The sequence below is a fragment of the Sinocyclocheilus grahami genome, unplaced genomic scaffold (assembly GCF_001515645.1).
Source record: "Sinocyclocheilus grahami isolate Dianchi unplaced genomic scaffold, SAMN03320097.WGS_v1.1 scaffold621.1, whole genome shotgun sequence".
In the NCBI taxonomy this organism is placed as follows: domain Eukaryota; kingdom Metazoa; phylum Chordata; class Actinopteri; order Cypriniformes; family Cyprinidae; genus Sinocyclocheilus; species Sinocyclocheilus grahami.
In genome coordinates, this window is record NW_015505800.1 from 199,522 (window position 1) to 218,505 (window position 18,984).

Sequence of the window (18,984 nt, forward strand, 5' to 3'; positions counted from 1 at the left end):
GGAATTGGTGCTCTGCATTTATCCCATCCAAAGTGAACACACACAGCAGTGAACACACACACACTGTGAACACACACCCGGAGCAGTGGGCAGCCATTTTTTGCAGTTGGGGGTTTGGTGCCTTGCTCAAGGGCACCTCAGTCATGGTATTGAAGGTGGGAGAGAGCGCACATTCACTCCCCCCACCTACAATCCCTGCTGGTACGAGGCTCAAACCCAACAACCTTTGGGTTACGAGTCCAACTCTCTAACCATTAGGCCACGACTTCCCCCCCTTTATAGCACTGACACCAGTCATAAGGGAGTATGTTACCCTTAAACATTGAAAAGATATTAGGATATTTCGACAACATTACTCTTAGAACAAACTAAATTTTTTTTTTCATGAATATGACTTAACCTGATGGAGGACGCGCTCAGTCATTCAGGCAGTCTATCTCTCTCTCTCTCTCTCTCTTGCGCGCTGTTTAGGCATGTTTTGTGCCGTTGATCGTCGACGTCATCCTCAATAAAAAAATATTTATTCATGCTTAGGTGTCGGCTGTGAATCCAGTGGAGAGAAATCCCCCACAACTAACTGCAAACTGGCATTCAGGTCTGCCTCCATTTTGTTAGCAATGCCCCAACTTCCAACGATCCAATCAATTCCCGAAGGATGAAATCAAGTCCCGCCCTCTCATTTCAGATGCCGTTTCAACTTCCGTTTCATGCCGACTGTAACACCTTGATTAGCTGGTTCAGGTGTGTTTGTTTGGGGTTGGATCTGAGCTCTTCAGGATGGTAGCTCTCCAGGAGCTGGGTTGGCTACCCCTGTCCTAAAGAAATGTTTCCCAACCCTGTTCCTGGAGGCACTTAAGTATAACTGGTTCTTCTCACATGGCTCAGAGTAGGATTTGAACCACCATCAACAAGCATGCAAATTGGGCACACTAACAAGGATGCTGAAGAGCTCTTGAGGTCAGGGAAGTGAGGTTTACCTGCCCAGCTCCTAACATCTGGGGGGTATCCAAAAAGCAGGTTATGTGACATACCCGGGTATGTTTGAGGATAAGCAAGCGGCTTTCGGTTCCAAAATCGGAGGTTACTTTCAGGGTATGTAAGTAACCATAGTAACTTTTTCTCTGAAGATAACCTGCTCCGGAGTGTAACATTGAAGACCGCCTCGGCTGCAAGTAAGTGGCAGCGTTTCTGTTTCATGGCAAGAGGACACACTATTTCCACTCCAGGTCATTATTAGGACGTGGTCAGTCCAACTCTGCCCTCTGCATGCCAACATAGGAGCAGAAGCTTTACTCTGTTAGCAAAATCAAGCCATTGTGGCAACAAATCGAATAAACAGACCGTTTCTGTCAGCCTTTCTCAATGAGAGCACTGGCAGTGGGTTTGGAGCCTCAGCACTGGATTTGGATGAAGCAAAGCATGAATGTTAAAACATAATATCTTTGGGTCTTTTCATTTTGTGGGTGAAGAGACCAACAGATTCAATTTCAGCTTCATTGCTCATAGGTTTGAATTACATAATAACATATAATACTATTCTCAAAGTCAGTTGCTGAAACCATTTCAAACCATTCAAATTTTTATTTGAATCCTATTAAAGGAAAGTGAAAATTCTGTCATTGTTCACCCTTATGTTGATCCAAACCTGTGTGCTGTTATTTTTTCCATGGTACACAGAAGGAGATTTTTTTTTTAAAGAATTGTTGTGCAGTTTGTTTCTGTCACATCTGTCAAGAATGGCCAAAAACATCAATCATAAAATCACCATAAGTATTCAATATGACTCATGCACTTTCAGCTTTTAGCTTTCTTATGCCTTTTCATAGTTTTGTGTGTGGAAACTAAGCTAAAATTTAAGTTATTATTTACTGACAGTCTTCAGCTCTCAAGTCAAGAATGGTGCTGAAAGACCCATTAGGTTTGATGTCAAGGCATTTAGTCACAAGGCCTGCAAAAACCAATGACGTTTGATGTTATTGATGTCCAACCTGCAGTACTGGTCCCACTTTTGATTTGAAAGCTGTGACAGAGGGGAAGATTGCCTGGATATAATGATTTTGGTTTGTTTGGTTTGTCATAATGTTGTTGAATGGCTTCAAAAGATTAAAATACTGCATGAGCCCCAAGAGAAGGAAAAAGGAAGGAAGGAAGGAAAAAACATTCGTAGAACTTTTAAAATGTGGAAGTTCTCAAAACATGGAAATTAATTGTGCATAATTTAATGGGAACTTTTGACAAACATTTTTAGATATAGTATACCGCATACAACATACTATCATGTCATTCCAAAACTGTATGCTGTAAGTCAATATAGGTGAATTATTCCTTTAATATTTCAAATAATTATGGGTAAACCATACATTTATCCATAACTGTTTTTTGCCCTCAGGGATGACCCGCGGAAGCATGAGTTCTTCAAATCCATCAACATCCCTCGGCTAGATGCGGGGCTTATTGCTACTCCATGGGTGCCCAAACCCAATGTTGTGTACGCTAAAGACACAGGCAACATCTGGGACTTCACTGAGGTTAAGGGGGTTGAATTTGATGTTAAAGATGAGAAGTTTTTTAAGGAATTCAGCACAGGGGCAGTGCCAATTCCATGGCAACAGGAGATGATTGACAGCGTACTCTTTGATGAGCTTAATGACCCAAACAGGAAGAAAGCGGACCGGATGACGATGATGAGCAAAAATCCAAATCTTGCACTCTTCTGTAATAGAACAAGAACATCTTGCACAATTTTCTTTTGCTTTTGCTTTTTTATTTATTTATTATTTGGTCCTTTTTTTTAGATTTTCAGAGATTTTCCTGTATAATCAAATTTTTGAAGAAAGGAGCTTACTGTGGTTATACTTTGACGGTTTCTTTTAATACCAAGTGCTTTTAATGAGCATTCATATGAAAGATTATGGAAGAATAGGGAATGGCTACCAGCATGTTTTGCTACTAACATTCATCAAAATATCTTCTTTTGTGTTCAACAGAAAAAATGTATATAGGTATGAAACCACATTAGGGTGAGTAAATGATGGCAAAACTGACATTTTTGGGGGAACTATCCCTTTACATGCTGTGTTAGTTGTAATAAGGTCCCTCTAGTAATAAACTAGCCATTAAAACAACAGTGGAACTCACTAGAATGTCTTGCACTGGCTGCAGTGCTGACACACTTGTTAAACAGATGCCACTTCCAAACTCTCCTCAAGTTGCAAAACCTACTGACTACTACATATGACCAGCAGAGGTCACTACTCACAATGAGATACTGCTTTTTATTTGGCGGGAAGACGACGTATGAATAACAGCACTGATAAACCCATCCATGCTGAAGAAAGTTTATCCTTTTCATTTTTATGGGAGCTCCTAAATATTTTAGCCTAGATTATCTTAAATCCTGTTCATGTCACGGGGGGATTATTAATGAAATATGATGAAGGACGGGGTCGGGCACGACATGGGAAAGAGAGGCTTGTGGTTTTGGACAGGGTGCAGATATTTGCCCTTCTCATCCATGTTCAGGATGACACCTCAACTGTGTGATAAACAAGCTCTCCTGAGGCGGGTGGAAATCTCTGGGTGCGGCTCGGCCGGTCTCACTTCCAAACTCTCCTCAAGTTGCAAAACCTACTGACTACTACATATGACCAGCAGAGGTCACTACTCACAATGAGATACTGCTTTTTATTTGGCGGGAAGACGACTGTATGAATAACAGCACTGATAAACCCATCCATGCTGAAGAAAGTTTATCCTTTTCATTTTTATGGGAGCTCCTAAATATTTTAGCCTAGATTATCTCAAATCCTGTTCATGTCACGGGGGGATTATTAATGAAATATGATGAAGGACGGGGTCGGGCACGACATGGGAAAGAGAGGCTTGTGGTTTTGGACAGGGTGCAGATATTTGCCCTTCTCATCCATGTTCAGGATGACACCTCAACTGTGTGATAAACAAGCTCTCCTGAGGCGGGTGGAAATCTCTGGGTGCGGCTCGGCCGGTCTACCCTGCAGAGTTTAGCTCCAACTTGCCTCAGTACACTTGCCTGGACGTTTCTATTATGCCTATAAGAGCTTGATTAGCTTGTTCAGGTGTGTTTAATTGGGGTTGGAGCTAAACTCTGCAGGATAGTGGCCCTCCAGGAATGAGATTGTACCCCCCTGGACTACACAATTGCTCTTGTAACCAGCAGGTTATATTGGTCGTCCTTTTTGAAGTGTATTTGCGGGCTGTTTTAAATGTGCTGTAAACTGGCACATTTCTAGGGACTGCTCCGTTCGGGAACAGGACAACATTTTAGACTTTCCCCTGAAAACGGGGACGTCTGGTCACCCTAACTTGAGTTCAACAGAAGTGAAGCTCTGTGGCCTGCATCTGTGACATTTTTTTTGATTACCAAATAATTTAATCTCTTCCCTCAGTTAAAATTACAGTTGAATTGGTCCATAATGTATGGTGCTATTATCATCCGGTCCTCCCTTAATTTTTTTCTCCTATCATGTGAAGAGACATTCATGGGCAGACGCTTATCCTATTTCTACACTGCAGACAAGGACAGCAGCTGGAGGACAGTTGAGCTTCACAGCTCAAATAACACATTTTTGTATTAAATAATTAATATAAGCACTAACTCACAAAAGTATGAGCTCCAAATTGCTGCTTTTAACCATCTGTTATGCTTTGCCTCATAGACTTCCATTGTAAGGGATTATTGTAAACTATTTTTGTTTTTGCATACCAATATGCCATTTGGACTTTGAATGTCTTGTTATTAAACTGGCAAATACACAAAAATGCTTCAAATGATTGAGGAGACTCTCTTCAGAGCTTATTGACATTTGTCCGGGGGACTTTACTATGGTGTCAGCACCTCTTACAATTGATCTTGTCTGTTGTAATGCTGGCTGAAAGAGCATTTCTAGGAAAAAATCTTGCTTTTGAATACAATAGGCATACTTGCTTAGAGATTTTTGCTTGTGTTGGACTAATTTGCAGTTCTTAAGTGTTTAGTGGTGGATATTAAGTTGAAGGCCTCCTCTTTTGGTATCATCTTTTACATGGAAATTATTAGGTTCAGATTTCACCTCAGCGGCACAGCCAGTGATCTCTAATCTCATTTAACAAGCTGACATATGGCTGCTTACACAATACTCTCATGAAACCCTCCACTTCAGCCTCCTGCTTCACACTTTAACAGACTGCGGTCGGCCCTATAATATTTCAGAGGGTTTAATGTCATTTTCAGTGTGCTTGTACATATGCATAAAACAGGAACACAGGTTTAGACACTTGCATTTTGGAATGATTTAATGCAGGACTAAGGCAAGCATCACTATTATTGTTGCTTTTAGTAAAATGAAGAAGGGTGCCAAGTTATATGAAGAGACCAGAATATTAATAATAATAATATACTTGTGGGTGGACTCTTTTGACTTGGACCAGTAAGCAAACATTCTAGCAACCACACAGAACACCCTAGCAACCGCATTGCAAAACACTGGAAAACACACAACTCCATAGCATTAGTGGTGAGTTCGAATGGTCAAGCACCCAAACAAAGTATATTATATTGTATTGTATTGTATTGTATTGTATTGTATTATATTACATTATATTATATTGTATTGTATATCTATTTTTTGTTCTTTATATTCCAAATAACTAAATAAATACATAAATTAATATTAACAATGAACAATAACTATATTTATGAATTAATATTGAGATAGATTGGTAAATTGTAAAGCCCACCGGACGCTCCTTCGTCGAATCCGCCGGCCGCACCGTTCTCAAGCTCACCTGCCGTTCCTCAATCTAGCCCGCTGTGTGTTTCGTTGTGAAAGCGAAACTACTTTGTTTGGCCTTCCAAAAGAGGATATGACTAGAAATCAGTGGTTAAGTTGTATTTACACCCCAAATATTCAGATGTGTGCAGTGCATTTTATGGAGGACTGTTTCCTGATCCTGGGAGAGTAGACTACAATGCCGGCTGTTCTGACTCACGCAAGTACGTAAAAGTACGTTTTCAAATTTAAAGAATTTGCCACTGATGATTCAAACGTGAGTTTTGAGCAGTGTAGAGTAGCGCTTGTTGTTTGTCATTTCTCCGATCACAAATGCAGACATGGTTTTATGTTTACGCGGCACGATGCAATGCGTAAAAAGACAGTATAATCCGTAATTATGTCCCCACTGGAATGCAACAAATGCCTCGTTTATAATAGGTTTTAATGTTTTTGTCTCATCGCTCCGACTAGACAGGGCATCACAGCACGGTAAGGGGCGTAACATTTCCATCACTCGCGTGAGGCATTCGGCCAATCACAACGCACTGGATAGCTGGCCAATCACAGCACACCTCGCTTTTCAGACCGATGAGCTTTGTAAAAATCGACGCATTTCAGAAAGGCGGGGCATAGAGGAGAAACAGTAATGTACAGTATGTGGAAAATAATGTGTTTTTTTAACCTTAAACCGCATAAACACATTTCATTACACCAAATACACAAAATAATGTTCTTTTTAGCAACATCATATGACCCCTTTAATTTAACGTGTTACCAAAAACGTAAATAAATAAATAAATAGCTATTGTATACAATTGATATAAACATCCTTTAAATTTGTCTACAAAATGTATTTCAGGTATTTCCAAATGTTTGACTGTTGCTACATTAAAGTAGTTTATTTTTAGTGCACCAGCAATGAGAGATCATGCACACAAGTTTTTAATGCAGGCATGCACTGAGAGATTAGTTTTTGATTAGGGTTAATGAGGTCAGAATGTCATGCCCTAGGAAGTGTGCCAGAGGACAAGAGTGCTGAGATCCACACTAAGGTGTAGATGGAAATCCAAGATGCTCCATAATTATGGCTGTAGACTACATATCCAGGGAGACATCTGTGGCTGCCGCAGTGACAGCTGGAACTCCATGGAAGATCTCTGAACATGTTTTTCCCAGGCTGGTCTGTCAGTGTGAAACTCAGATACTCTTACAAAGACCGTCTCTTGGTCCTTAATGGAAATTGTTGATCAAATCACCCAAAGAACACCGCCATCCTCTTCGGAAAACACACACACCCTCAAACACACATTCACACCTACTTGTATAGACACTAAATATTTACTGTCTCAGCACACACTCTCAAATGTGCAAAAACCATAAACACATGCACACTTTTAGCGCTTGTGTTGCTGTGCAAGATCAAAGTGACAGTGACGGCAATTTGGAAGTCATGTTTGAGACATGGTCTGGCTTTGCTTCACAGGATGGAAGAGCGTAAAAATTCCTGCTCACGAATCTTCAGCTGATAACTTGACTTTCACCACTTGTGTGTGTTCAAGTGAGTGGGCTAAGAGCCGAGGGGGGAATTTGGGGAAATAGTGGACTACTGATTATGATTTTACATGTCAATGACAAACAAGGCTGATGAAAAGATATTTCGGTTATACTTTATTTAAAGGTGTCATGTTGCAGTGAACAATCACTGTACAATCAAGTGCTGTGTAATATTGATTAACAACATGTACTTGCCATATTGTTAGGATTAGGGTTTGATTTAGGGATGGCTGCTTGTAATTATGCCAAGTTTACTGTTATTACTACATAGTAAGTACATGCAACATATGTAACAAGGACACAACGGATAATTATTTTAAAAAATCTAGTTTAAATTCCATGTGCCAAATATACTCTTATAAGGTTTCAGTTTTAAAAAGGTTTTTCACCTATTGCAGTGATATTTGACAGGAAAATTGTAAACACTGTCTCTGAGACACTATCAAAACATTATGTTTAAATTGTAGTTCTGTTTGGTGACTACTAAAATCAAAGTTCACGTTTAATGACTCTGAAATGTCAAGTGATGGAAACATTAAATTAACAAACATGCATACATGCTTACATAAATAAATAATTTCTTACATCATAAATACATTTGTTCACGTCTTAATCTTTATTTTCAGTACATTTTACATATTTTTCAAGGCATAATAGTCTCTTTACAAATATCTTGAAATTTTCTTGGGTTTGTTTCTTTTGATATGTGAACGTAAACCGAACTTGTTGTGTAATTTTCTTGTCAGTATTTGAACAAATACAGTAAAAACACTAATATTGTGAAATGTAATCTATTTATTAAAATGTATTCATGTGATGGTAAAGCTGAATTTTCAGCATCATTACTCCAGTCTTCAGTGTCACATGATCCTTCAGAAATCATTCTAATATGCTGATTTGCTGCTCAAGAAACATTTCTTCTTATTACATACAAGTAATTTATATTATTAATACATCATAATATATTAATATTTAAAACAGAACTACTGCACTGTTTATCTTTTATTTTAAGAAATAGCAATAATAAAAGATTATGCAAAAAAAATCACCTTTTGAAGAATGAAGAGAAGAGAAGAGAAGAGAAGAGATCGTGACAGACATGTCTGGTCATCATGGTTCCTCAAACTGCCGAGCATTGCATTTATTTTTCTGTCTATGTCTGTGTTTTAGTAGAGCACATTATTTGAATTCTTAACATTTCCACAAATAAGTGAATTCCATAGAGGAGGCCAAAGGAAACACAAACCTCAAACACTGGCATGCTTCTCTCTCGTTCTCCCCTTCTGTCCTAATGTGCACATTTGTCATGCCCCAGTATTATAATAAAGAAATAAATGTAGCTTTTCGAATTCAGCTCAGTCGAATCCATAGGCCCACTGACCACCAGAACTACTGACCGCCATTGTCATCTTACAACTGGAGCAAACCAAAGTCAATAAGACTCTTTTTTTGGGGGTTTATTCCTGTTTACTGTAAGAAGGTTAAATATTAAGCATTACTTGATAAATTTTATAAGGGAAGAATCGTCTAGAAGATAGATGCTCTCATTGTTTCTGTGGTCCAGTAATAATCCAGTGTGGTTAAGTAAACTTTGGTTTTATCTGTGACCAGTAGTGAAATCTTGAAACAAGTGTAATTTTAAACCTGGAGAATATTTTCTGTCTATCTATTTGTTTGTCTCTTTTTGTCTTTTTAGTTGTTGTTTTATTTTTCTTCTTCTCATGCCTGTTTTTTCTGTACAATTTTTTTTTGTATAGTTGCCTATTGCCAGTTTCTCAGTTATTATACAACTAAAGTACAATTTATGAGCAAACCTTACACTACAGAATTACAAATGCTCAAGTCATTCAGCCCAACATATCAACAGATGCCTGGGAATAAGATGAATTTGTTTTCTCTTCTGAAAAAGAAGTGTGCTAATTGTAGTGAAAATACACTTGTAGTGCACTTCAAATCTTAAAGGGGTCATATGATGCTATTTTAAAGATCATTATTTTGTGTATTTGGTGTAACAGAATATGTTGACATGCTTTAATGTTCAAAAAACACATTATTTTTCAAATACTGTACATTATTGTAGGTCCTCTATGCGCCGCCTCTCTCAAACGCTTCGTTTTCAACAAAGCCCCCTCCTTTGACAAGCGCAGTCTGCTCTGATTGGCCAGCTGAACCAGTGCATTGTGATTGGCCGAACACAGCAAAAGCACGCGTCGGAAATGTAACGCCCCTTACCATAATCGCGAGCTTCAGCTTTCAAAGTAAATATCAAGACAGTTAATAATGTCGTTAGTTTTACCATCAGTTCAAGCCCGAAAGGGCAACAGAGTCACGTGACAGACACAGTGATGAAGCTGGTATATGTTTGCAGTACACAAGCCACATATTTTAAAAAACTGTACTTGCAAATAATATTAATGAAATAAAAGGCCACTCAAGTATATCTAAAAATAGTACTCTTTCATGACTGTTTCTAAACACACTTAAGTACACTTTGTAATAATGTCAAATTAAAAGTTTTACTTTAAAGTACATTTTAATTCATTATGTTTTAATGCTTTGTGGTGCTTTAAAGAAGTACACTTATTTTGCTGCGTTGACTAAAGCACATGTAAAGTACTTGATGTCATTTTAACGGTAGTGTTATTTGATATTGCATTTAAAGTTAATATGTTTAAATGTACTGCAATGAACTACAACTTCATCATTCTAAATGTTTAATTCTAAATATATTTAAATTCAAGTTTCAATACAAGTTTCATATACGAGTGACATACAAGTTTAACATTTCATATTGTCATAGTATATTTTAGTTTACCTTAATTGCTTCAGCAGTACACTTTAACCATATTTCAAACACAATAGAATTTTGAAATTGCATATAAAGATGTATGTAAGTCTGTTTAATTGTTGACTCAAGTGTCCAAAAACATTACTTTCAGTTCACACTTAAGCATATCCTATTAAAGTATATTATTTCCATAATATGTACATAAGTATGCTAAAGTTTACAAGGGTTATTCCTCATTTGTATGGACTTCTGTATAAATAAGAGCAGTTGGGGCATGGGGTCGCACTAATGTTTTTTATGGTATAACTTCATAAAAATGTTGTCCTGGGCCTCAAGATTGTAAGTGATCACCCTAATGGGAATATATTCCACAAACCTCGAACAATAGTAATATGCTGCTGCATGCTGTCAGACTTAACATAGAGATATCATTACATGTGCAAATTTACTTAAAACAAACTGCAATTTCCCGCTTATGTGGTGCAGAGGTTTGGCCCAGTTATCTTTGCTTGAGTGTTAGGAAGCGAGGGAGTGAAAAGAGAGAAAGATGGAAAGAGAAAAATGGACAAGGTAATTAAACTTGATTTAACAATAGCTATAGGAAAATATAGAAAGAGGAACTCTATTAATGAAGAAGAATAGAAAATTCATCAGAGAGACAATACATCTGAGAAACTATGACTTCAGGTGTGGAAAATGAGGTATCAGATTTTAAGCTGATCATGAAGCTTTTATTGCATTCCCTCTCAGTGATGATATAATTTTGTGCGTTGGCAAAGTGGCAGTCTGGAAACACCCCAAAACCATTAGTATCACTGCTGTCATCTGTCTCTCTGTCTGAATTTTAAATTTAGTGAGCATTCTCTCAGTGTGATATATTGTGTCATTATTAGATTTAACGCACTGTAGTATATCTTCTCAGACTGTCTCACATATCTTTTTCCTCCTCGCTCCCACGTTCAACTAACAACTCAAGTAAGCACTATATTTTATTAACAGTATTTGTAATTTACCTGACACTTTAATCCAAACTTGCATACACTGTAAGAACAAAATCTGAAGAAAAAGGTACTGGTAATTTTCTGCCAGGACATTATTGGTTATGTTTCCTTTAACCCAAAAACACAATGCAATGCTTAATTGAAAAATAAATTGGTTAAACACCTGTGAAAAATCAATAGAAAATTGCTAAATTAAAAAAAAATGTAGCTTTTGCCTCAATAAACTCCTAATTTGCTGCTTGTTAATAGTTTGTAAGGTAGTTGTTAAGTTTAGGTATGGGGTAGTATTAATGATTCTAAACTATGGTTGTGCAGAATAAGGCATAAATATGTGCTTTATAAGTACTAATAACAGCCAATATGCCAGTAATGCTAATAAGCAACTAGTGAGAATTGGTCCCTAAACCAAATGTATCATAATTTACATTCATAATAAATATGAGTGTATAATATAATAAATATGAACTTAACTGAATTCTAGCATGTCTTTTACCCACAAGTAAGACTTAAGTTTGCTAATAAGCAACTAGTTAATAGTGAGAATTTGTTCCTAAACTAAAGTTTTACTAAAAAATATTATCGGAGTATGTTTTACAATGAAATACCATTTCAGTCTTTCTGCTTTAAAATTTCACATTTAATTCAATGTGTTACTTGCTGTTCTTTGCAATTACCTGTGAAATTTATTAGCAATTTGTAAATATGAAAAAAAAAATCCTCATTTAGTGCATTAATACAGTACATTGTGCCTTTTTTGTATAGTGTTTTGTGTATAGTATACCCTGGATTAATCTCAGGTTAAAGGTCAAGTGTAAAGCAACAGTGACATCCAATATAATTGCAAAAAAATAACATGATTTGAATGATGAAAAATGAAATGATGAAGTGGTGCATTTCCATGCGGTGCTTTTCCATGCAAGTGAGCTGCTATGTGGTTGCTAAGTTGCTCTGGGTTCTTGCAAGTCAAGAGAAACCATCCTTCAGTTGATATTACCATATTTTGACTTGGGTCCTTCCATGCAAGTATATTGGATTTTGTTAAAATGCTTTATCGTTTTACTGTTTGTCTGATTGCATAAAAAAAGTAATTGCACGGGTGCTCTCAGCAAGCTTTTTTACATCTTTGTTTGATACATCTTTTATACAGTACCATTCATAGCGTGGTTCAAGACAAGTTGCATGCTTGAACCTGCCTAGGAATCAATATACCACATACTCTATCATAAGAGCACATTGGGATTCAAAGCTTATATTTGGTATATTAGATTTTTACCCTTCAGATTCTTATAGAGTTGCTTTGTATGAGAGATCACCATGTGGTTTGCTGGTCTGGTATAAGTCTGTATTGCCATTCGCATTTCCAGACTCCCACGTGCCTATTGAAAATGCCTTGGTGATGAGATCTATGTTTAGAGCTGCTGTAAGTTAATATGTTTGTCGTATTTTTAGGTTTCTATGACATGCAGTCATCATTTCACTTTCCTTGCACTAGCTTTTTGTCTTTTCCGTTGGCCCCTACTTGACCCTAAACTAAAGTTTTACTAAAAAATATTATCGGAGTATGTTTTACAATGAAATACCATTTCAGTCTTTCTGCTTTAAAATTTCACATTTAATTCAATGTGTTACTTGCTGTTCTTTGCAATTACCTGTGAAATGTATTAGCAATTTGTAAATATGGAAAAAAAAAATCCTCATTTAGTGCATTAATACAGTACATTGTGCCTTTTTTGTATAGTGTTTTGTGTATAGTATACCCTGGATTAATCTCAGGTTAAAGGTCAAGTGTGAAGCAACAGTGACATCCAATATAATTGCAAAAAAATAACATGATTTGAATGATGAAAAATGAAATGATGAAGTGGTGCATTTCCATGCGGTGCTTTTCCATGCAAGTGAGCTGCTATGTGGTTGCTAAGTTGCTCTGGGTTCTTGCAAGTCAAGAGAACCCATCCTTCAGTTGATATTACCATATTTTGACTTGGGTTGATATAAGACTTGGGTCCTTCCATGCAAGTATATTGGATTTTGTTAAAATGCTTTATCGTTTTACTGTTTGTCTGATTGCATAAAAAAAGTAATTGCACGTGTGCTCTCAGCAAGCTTTTTTACATCTTTGTTTGATACATCTTTTATACAGTACCATTCATAGCGTGGTTCAAGACAAGTTGCATGCTTGAACCTGCCTAGGAATCAATATACCACATACTCTATCATAAGAGCACATTGGGATTCAAAGCTTATATTTGGTATATTAGATTTTTACCCTTCAGATTCTTATAGAGTTGCTTTGTATGAGAGATCACCATGTGGTTTGCTGGTCTGGTATAAGTCTGTATTGCCATTCGCATTTCCAGACTCCCACGTGCCTATTGAAAATGCCTTGGTGATGAGATCTATGTTTAGAGCTGCTGTAAGTTAATATGTTTGTCGTATTTTTAGGTTTCTATGACATGCAGTCATCATTTCACTTTCCTTGCACTAGCTTTTTGTCTTTTCCGTTGGCCCCTACTTGACCCTTGGCATTCAAATGAAATGAGATCCATTGTAATTTAGTTATTCACATGTTGCAGGATATATCTGAAGAGAAGGACATTTGTGCTACTGTTTATCTAAACTGGACCAAAATAAGAGAATAAAGTGAAATGAGGGACACTGCAATGAAAGAGCATGCATAAATGCCAATACATTGCAGACACACAGACACAGAGAGACACAGACACACACACTGTACCCAGATGTTGGCCTGGGTCTGTCTGACAGTAGTGTATTTATGTCCTCATGGCCAGTGATGTTCCTTATTGTGCTGAACACAATTCCTCTGTGTCCACTTTTCCATTTTTCCATGCCAAATCATGGTGGGGACTTTCCATTGATTTCATTTGTTTTAATATTAAATTATATTTTCTATACACTACCTCTAACTCTCACAGATTTAGATTTACCTTTTTTAATCATTCATTCATTAATTCATTCATTCACTTATTTTAGTACTGATGTGACAAACAATGCTACAAAAACATTATATAAAACTGTCTGCACTGTAAAGCTCTGTACACATGGCAGAATTTAAATATACAATATGTTTCCACTGCTGGCTGTTTTAAAATTGGGTTGCACAGCTAGCTCTTGATATTTAACATACACTGTCAGAGAAAATTGTGTAAAAACTGTAACAGGATTTTTCCATTGACTTTTGGATTATTGCAGAAAATAAGATGTGTGTCCAGTAAAGGTTTTTGATTCTTGCACATTTTATTCATCATGATAATCCTCACAAATGAACACAGCCTTTATGAATTTTGCAGAATAATTACAATCAGCTGAAGTAAAAAGCTAAGCATAGTCTATAAACAAACTAAGCTTCCAACAACTCTTTCAGTTTTTATGTAAAAAACTCTCCTGAAAGTTTGAGTTAGAATAGTTTGCAAGAGTGCTATGAGAATGTAAAAGTGGACTAATGAGTAGACGAGTTTGAATGTTTGGCATAATGTCTTATATAATGTCTCTGACATCGAATTGCCCCTTAAGTTCAACTAACTAATTGCATTATATATATATATATATATATATATATATATATATATATATATATTTTTTCGCATTTTTCTAGGGTCTATAAACAAACTAAGCTTCCAACAACTCTTTCAGTTTTTATGTAAAAAACTCTCCTGAAAGTTTGAGTTAGAATAGTTTGCAAGAGTGCTATGAGAATGTAAAAGTGGACTAATGAGTAGACGAGTTTGAATGTTTGGCATAATGTCTTATATAATGTCTCTGACATCGAATTGCCCCTTAAGTTCAACTAACTAATTGCATTATATATATATATATATATATATATATATATATATATATATAATTTTTCGCATTTTTCAAGGGTGTAAACAATTGTATATTGCACGGTTTTTCACACATGCACACATTTGTATCATCTGATAGACCTCCTCATTCCAAACAACTTTGCCTCTAGGACCACTGCTGTCAATCAAATTGTTTGTTAAATAATTGAGAATATGTAAAAAAATAAATAAAAAAAAACTATATTTTTGCAAACTAGTCCTAGGTTTTTCGCTTAATCTTAAAAAAATTAAAAAAAAATAAAACACTGCAGTACAATTCTCTGGACTCTCTAGGTCAATAATTATCAAAAAAAAAAAAAAGCTATAAAGCCTTATATACAAAAACTCAAAACTTCACGAAACTGAGTGAGCACATGCGACAGGTGATTCTAAACATGCAAAGTTTTATGGAGATCAGACCATAGGTGGCGCTATAATAGTCATAAACATTAAAGGGGTGGTTGATTGCGATTTCACTTTTTTAACGTTAGTTAGTGTGTAATGTTGCTGTTTGAGCATAAACAATATCTTCAAACTTGCGGCGCTGAAAGTTCAATGCAAACAGAGATATCGTCTTTTAAAATTCTGGCAGTTTAATGCCTACAAAAATGTCTGGTAGGGACTACAACGAGTTACTTCCTGGGTTTGTGACATCACAAACCCAGACAAACCCCGCTCCCGGAAACATGCAACGAAGGGGGCTACTGGGACGAGGCCATGTTGTGCTGCTTTAGAGAAGAGGAAGAGAAAACTAGTGGTGCACGTAAAAATCTATTCATATATGAATCGTGATTCTGTCTTCTAACGATTCTAATGAATTCACAAGTTTCAAAATCAATGTTCAAAAGCAGTGGTTCTCAATACTGTTCCTCGCGTTCCCCTGCTCTACACGCTCTGAATCTCTCTCTCTCTCTCATTCAGCTCAGCTCCAACAATGAACAGTTCCATTTATACACTTATTTTCACATAGCTATGAGAAGCGTTATACATGGTGCGTGCGGTTGCCGTACTGTATTAAACCTTTAATAAGCTTTAAATAAAACCATATATTAAAAGCTAACAGAAGCAGTAGCATTTACAAATAACAGCGTATCTAAAAGCATGAGACAACAACAATCAAAAAACATACCATTAAGAGCCGGTCTTGCACAGGTTCTGTGCAATCCTCTTCACTAATATCCTCTGCTTCTCAATCGGGCTCAAACTGATAAGCAATATAGACGACGCCATTGTTTACAATACAACCGGAGCACATGCCGCTGAGGTGAGGGGCGTGACGTTCAGACGCGCACTAGAGACGGTTTAGCCAATCACAACACACTGGGCTAGCTAACCAATCTGAGCCCATCACGTATTTCTGAGGGAGGGGCTTCATAAAAGCAGGAAATGATCAGCGCGTTTATGGGAGAAGGGACAGAGCGGGGTGGAATAAAGGTAAATTATGTGAAAAATAATGCGTTTTTAAAAACGAAGCATTAACACATGTTAGACTGCACCCCATAAACACAATCAAGTCTAGAAAAAAAACTCAACCACCCCTTTAAAAATCATCATATTTCTATGCCAAAATACCTGGATTTTTTCAAAAATGCATTTTTTAATCATTGATTTAGGTGGTTACAGGCTTGCTAAATAATATGTAATGTATTTTTTATATGTGCTTATATGCCTTAAAGTGCCTGAACCCCAATAATCATTGCTTGCAGCTATATTTTAATTCGTGTTTTGCTTTGTTTAATAATTTTGAATGGATCTGTATATATCTATATACAGTCAGGTTAAGGCGGTTGATAGTGGTCTGTTGGCATCTTCGTGAATTCTTGTTTGGTACTATTACTACTGCTTATTATACAGCTACTGTATAATTTCCCCTTTAATCTTCTGACATCAGCCCCCCAGCACAGAGACCTGTGGGCCTGCCAAAAGACTAGTCCAGGTGAAATAAGCTTTAACGGTAGTTCTGCTTTTAACCTGAAACAAGCTTTACGTGTTTCACCTTTAATTCATTTTATAAAACTAAATAGGCAAAAGAGTTGACATTTTTTGTAAGGATAAGTTAAAATCTATAAGTGCTGTCTATTTGTAACAGGGGTGTGACTTACAGTTGAGTTTGAAGTGGACTTGAAGCCCCTAAATGAAGCCAAAACAAATTTGAAATATATTAAAAGATCAGTATCTTTATAAAAGTGTGCTTAAACTAAAAGATAAAAAAAGATTTAAAATAAATCAGTATACATTTTTGTGCAATAACTACTGTAATCTCTAATTATAACCCTAATAGTAAATGAAGTAAACAGCTCATCCAGGTATTCTATGCACACAGAAAAGTTACATATATACTGAAATTGTATGAGTAGCATTGAATTATGCTATCCGAAGCATATCCAAGAAATCCCAATGTTGGAGGAAGTGGATGAGACGGGGGCTGTACATCACATGCTTCAGGCAACAGGCCCAAAGACCCAGGGGGAGTGAGAGAGAGTCATTAAACTCCGGAGCAAGAAACAGATTCATAACTCAGCACTCATTTAGAGCTGGTCTCTTGTTTATACACGGCAGCAGCTACACAGCAAATGTATCACATTTTAGCATTTACACAGAAAGCCAGTTTGAAATAGTCGAGATTTATAGTACAGAAAGCATAGCTGTCAGCCAAAGAAATAAAACTTGTAGATAGACTGTTATTTCAACATTCTATGAGTTAGTTGGTTGTTAGGCTAATGAAATCAGTGCTGAGCACCTGCATGTCTCATTTTTGTTCTTCTTTTTGCTGCTATTCCATTGCCACCAGACACATGCAGTCTGACCGAGAAGCACAACGTTGATATATGTGCATCACATGCTGATCTAAACGCAGATGAATTTATGACTATGACAATCCAAAATAAGCCTGTGTATGGTGCTTTGGTAATGTGGTAATTAGACGCTGGGTTCAGGAGTCCGTAATTCTGTGGTCATCGGTTTGTCACTGAATCCACTACACCGCTTCCACAAGTCCAGGCTTTATGACATATGGTTACCACTAAAAACATGGACTAGTGAATGTCTGCTATCCCATAAACTTTTGTGGCCTTAAAGGAAATTTCCAGGTTTGATATGAAAATTTGTAATTCATGTACATATAAAAATAATGTTCTCAGTAATGTATTTGCAGTGGAAGTATATGGGGCAGGACATCTTACAGAGTTATTGAACTAGAAATACATGTATATATTAATATTTCAGTTTTTATTTTTTAATAAATCCGCAAAAATGTCAACAATTCTGTGTTTTTCTGTCAATATGGGGTGCTGTGTGTACATTAATGAGGAAAAAAATTAACTTAAATGATTTTAGCAAATGGCTGCAATATAACAAAGAGTGAAAAATTTAAGGGGGTCTGAATACTTTCCGTACCCACTGTATATATATATATATAACAATCCAATATATTTCTCCAAATAAATCCATATGAAAGCTTGTTTCTGCCGTGGGATGAAAAAAAGTTATTGTGACATTTTTTCTCATTCTGATTTTATATATAATAATTCAGACGTTTTTCTTACAATTTTGAGAAATTGAAATTGAAAGTTATAAAGACTGAATTGCAAGATGTTAATGTAAACTCACAATTCTTCAAAGAAAAAAACTAAATTGTTACATATAAACTCACAATTGTGAGAAAGAAAAGTCAGAATTGTAAGATGAAAAAGACAATTATGATTTTTCCATTTTTTATCCTACAGCAGAAACAACCTTCTCTAAAATAGTGATATAGTTATACTTATACTTATACTAAACTGGCAAAATCTTATTTTCCAGCCTATTTTCTCAGTCTGTGAGTGCAGTGAGTTTCCTGCAATGCATGGTTTATGGTACTTCCTTCATGCATCAAACATCCTGAGGTCTGATTGGCATCATTCAGTAAAGTCAAAGTATGATAATACCTCCTCTTAAAAGAAAAGCAGAAATGAGTACAGATAGACACGTTTGAATGTTGAAGTCACCCCTCAGACACGATGTTATCATGC

The 18,984-nt window shown here is 36.5% G+C and overlaps 1 pseudogene; it reads left to right on the forward strand.

Annotated features, from left to right (window-relative positions):
* The window catches only part of LOC107557815 (G protein-coupled receptor kinase 7B-like), a 15,103-nt pseudogene extending 12,384 nt beyond the window's left edge, over positions 1-2,719 (forward strand).
* The last annotated feature ends 16,265 nt before the right edge of the window (positions 2,720-18,984 follow it).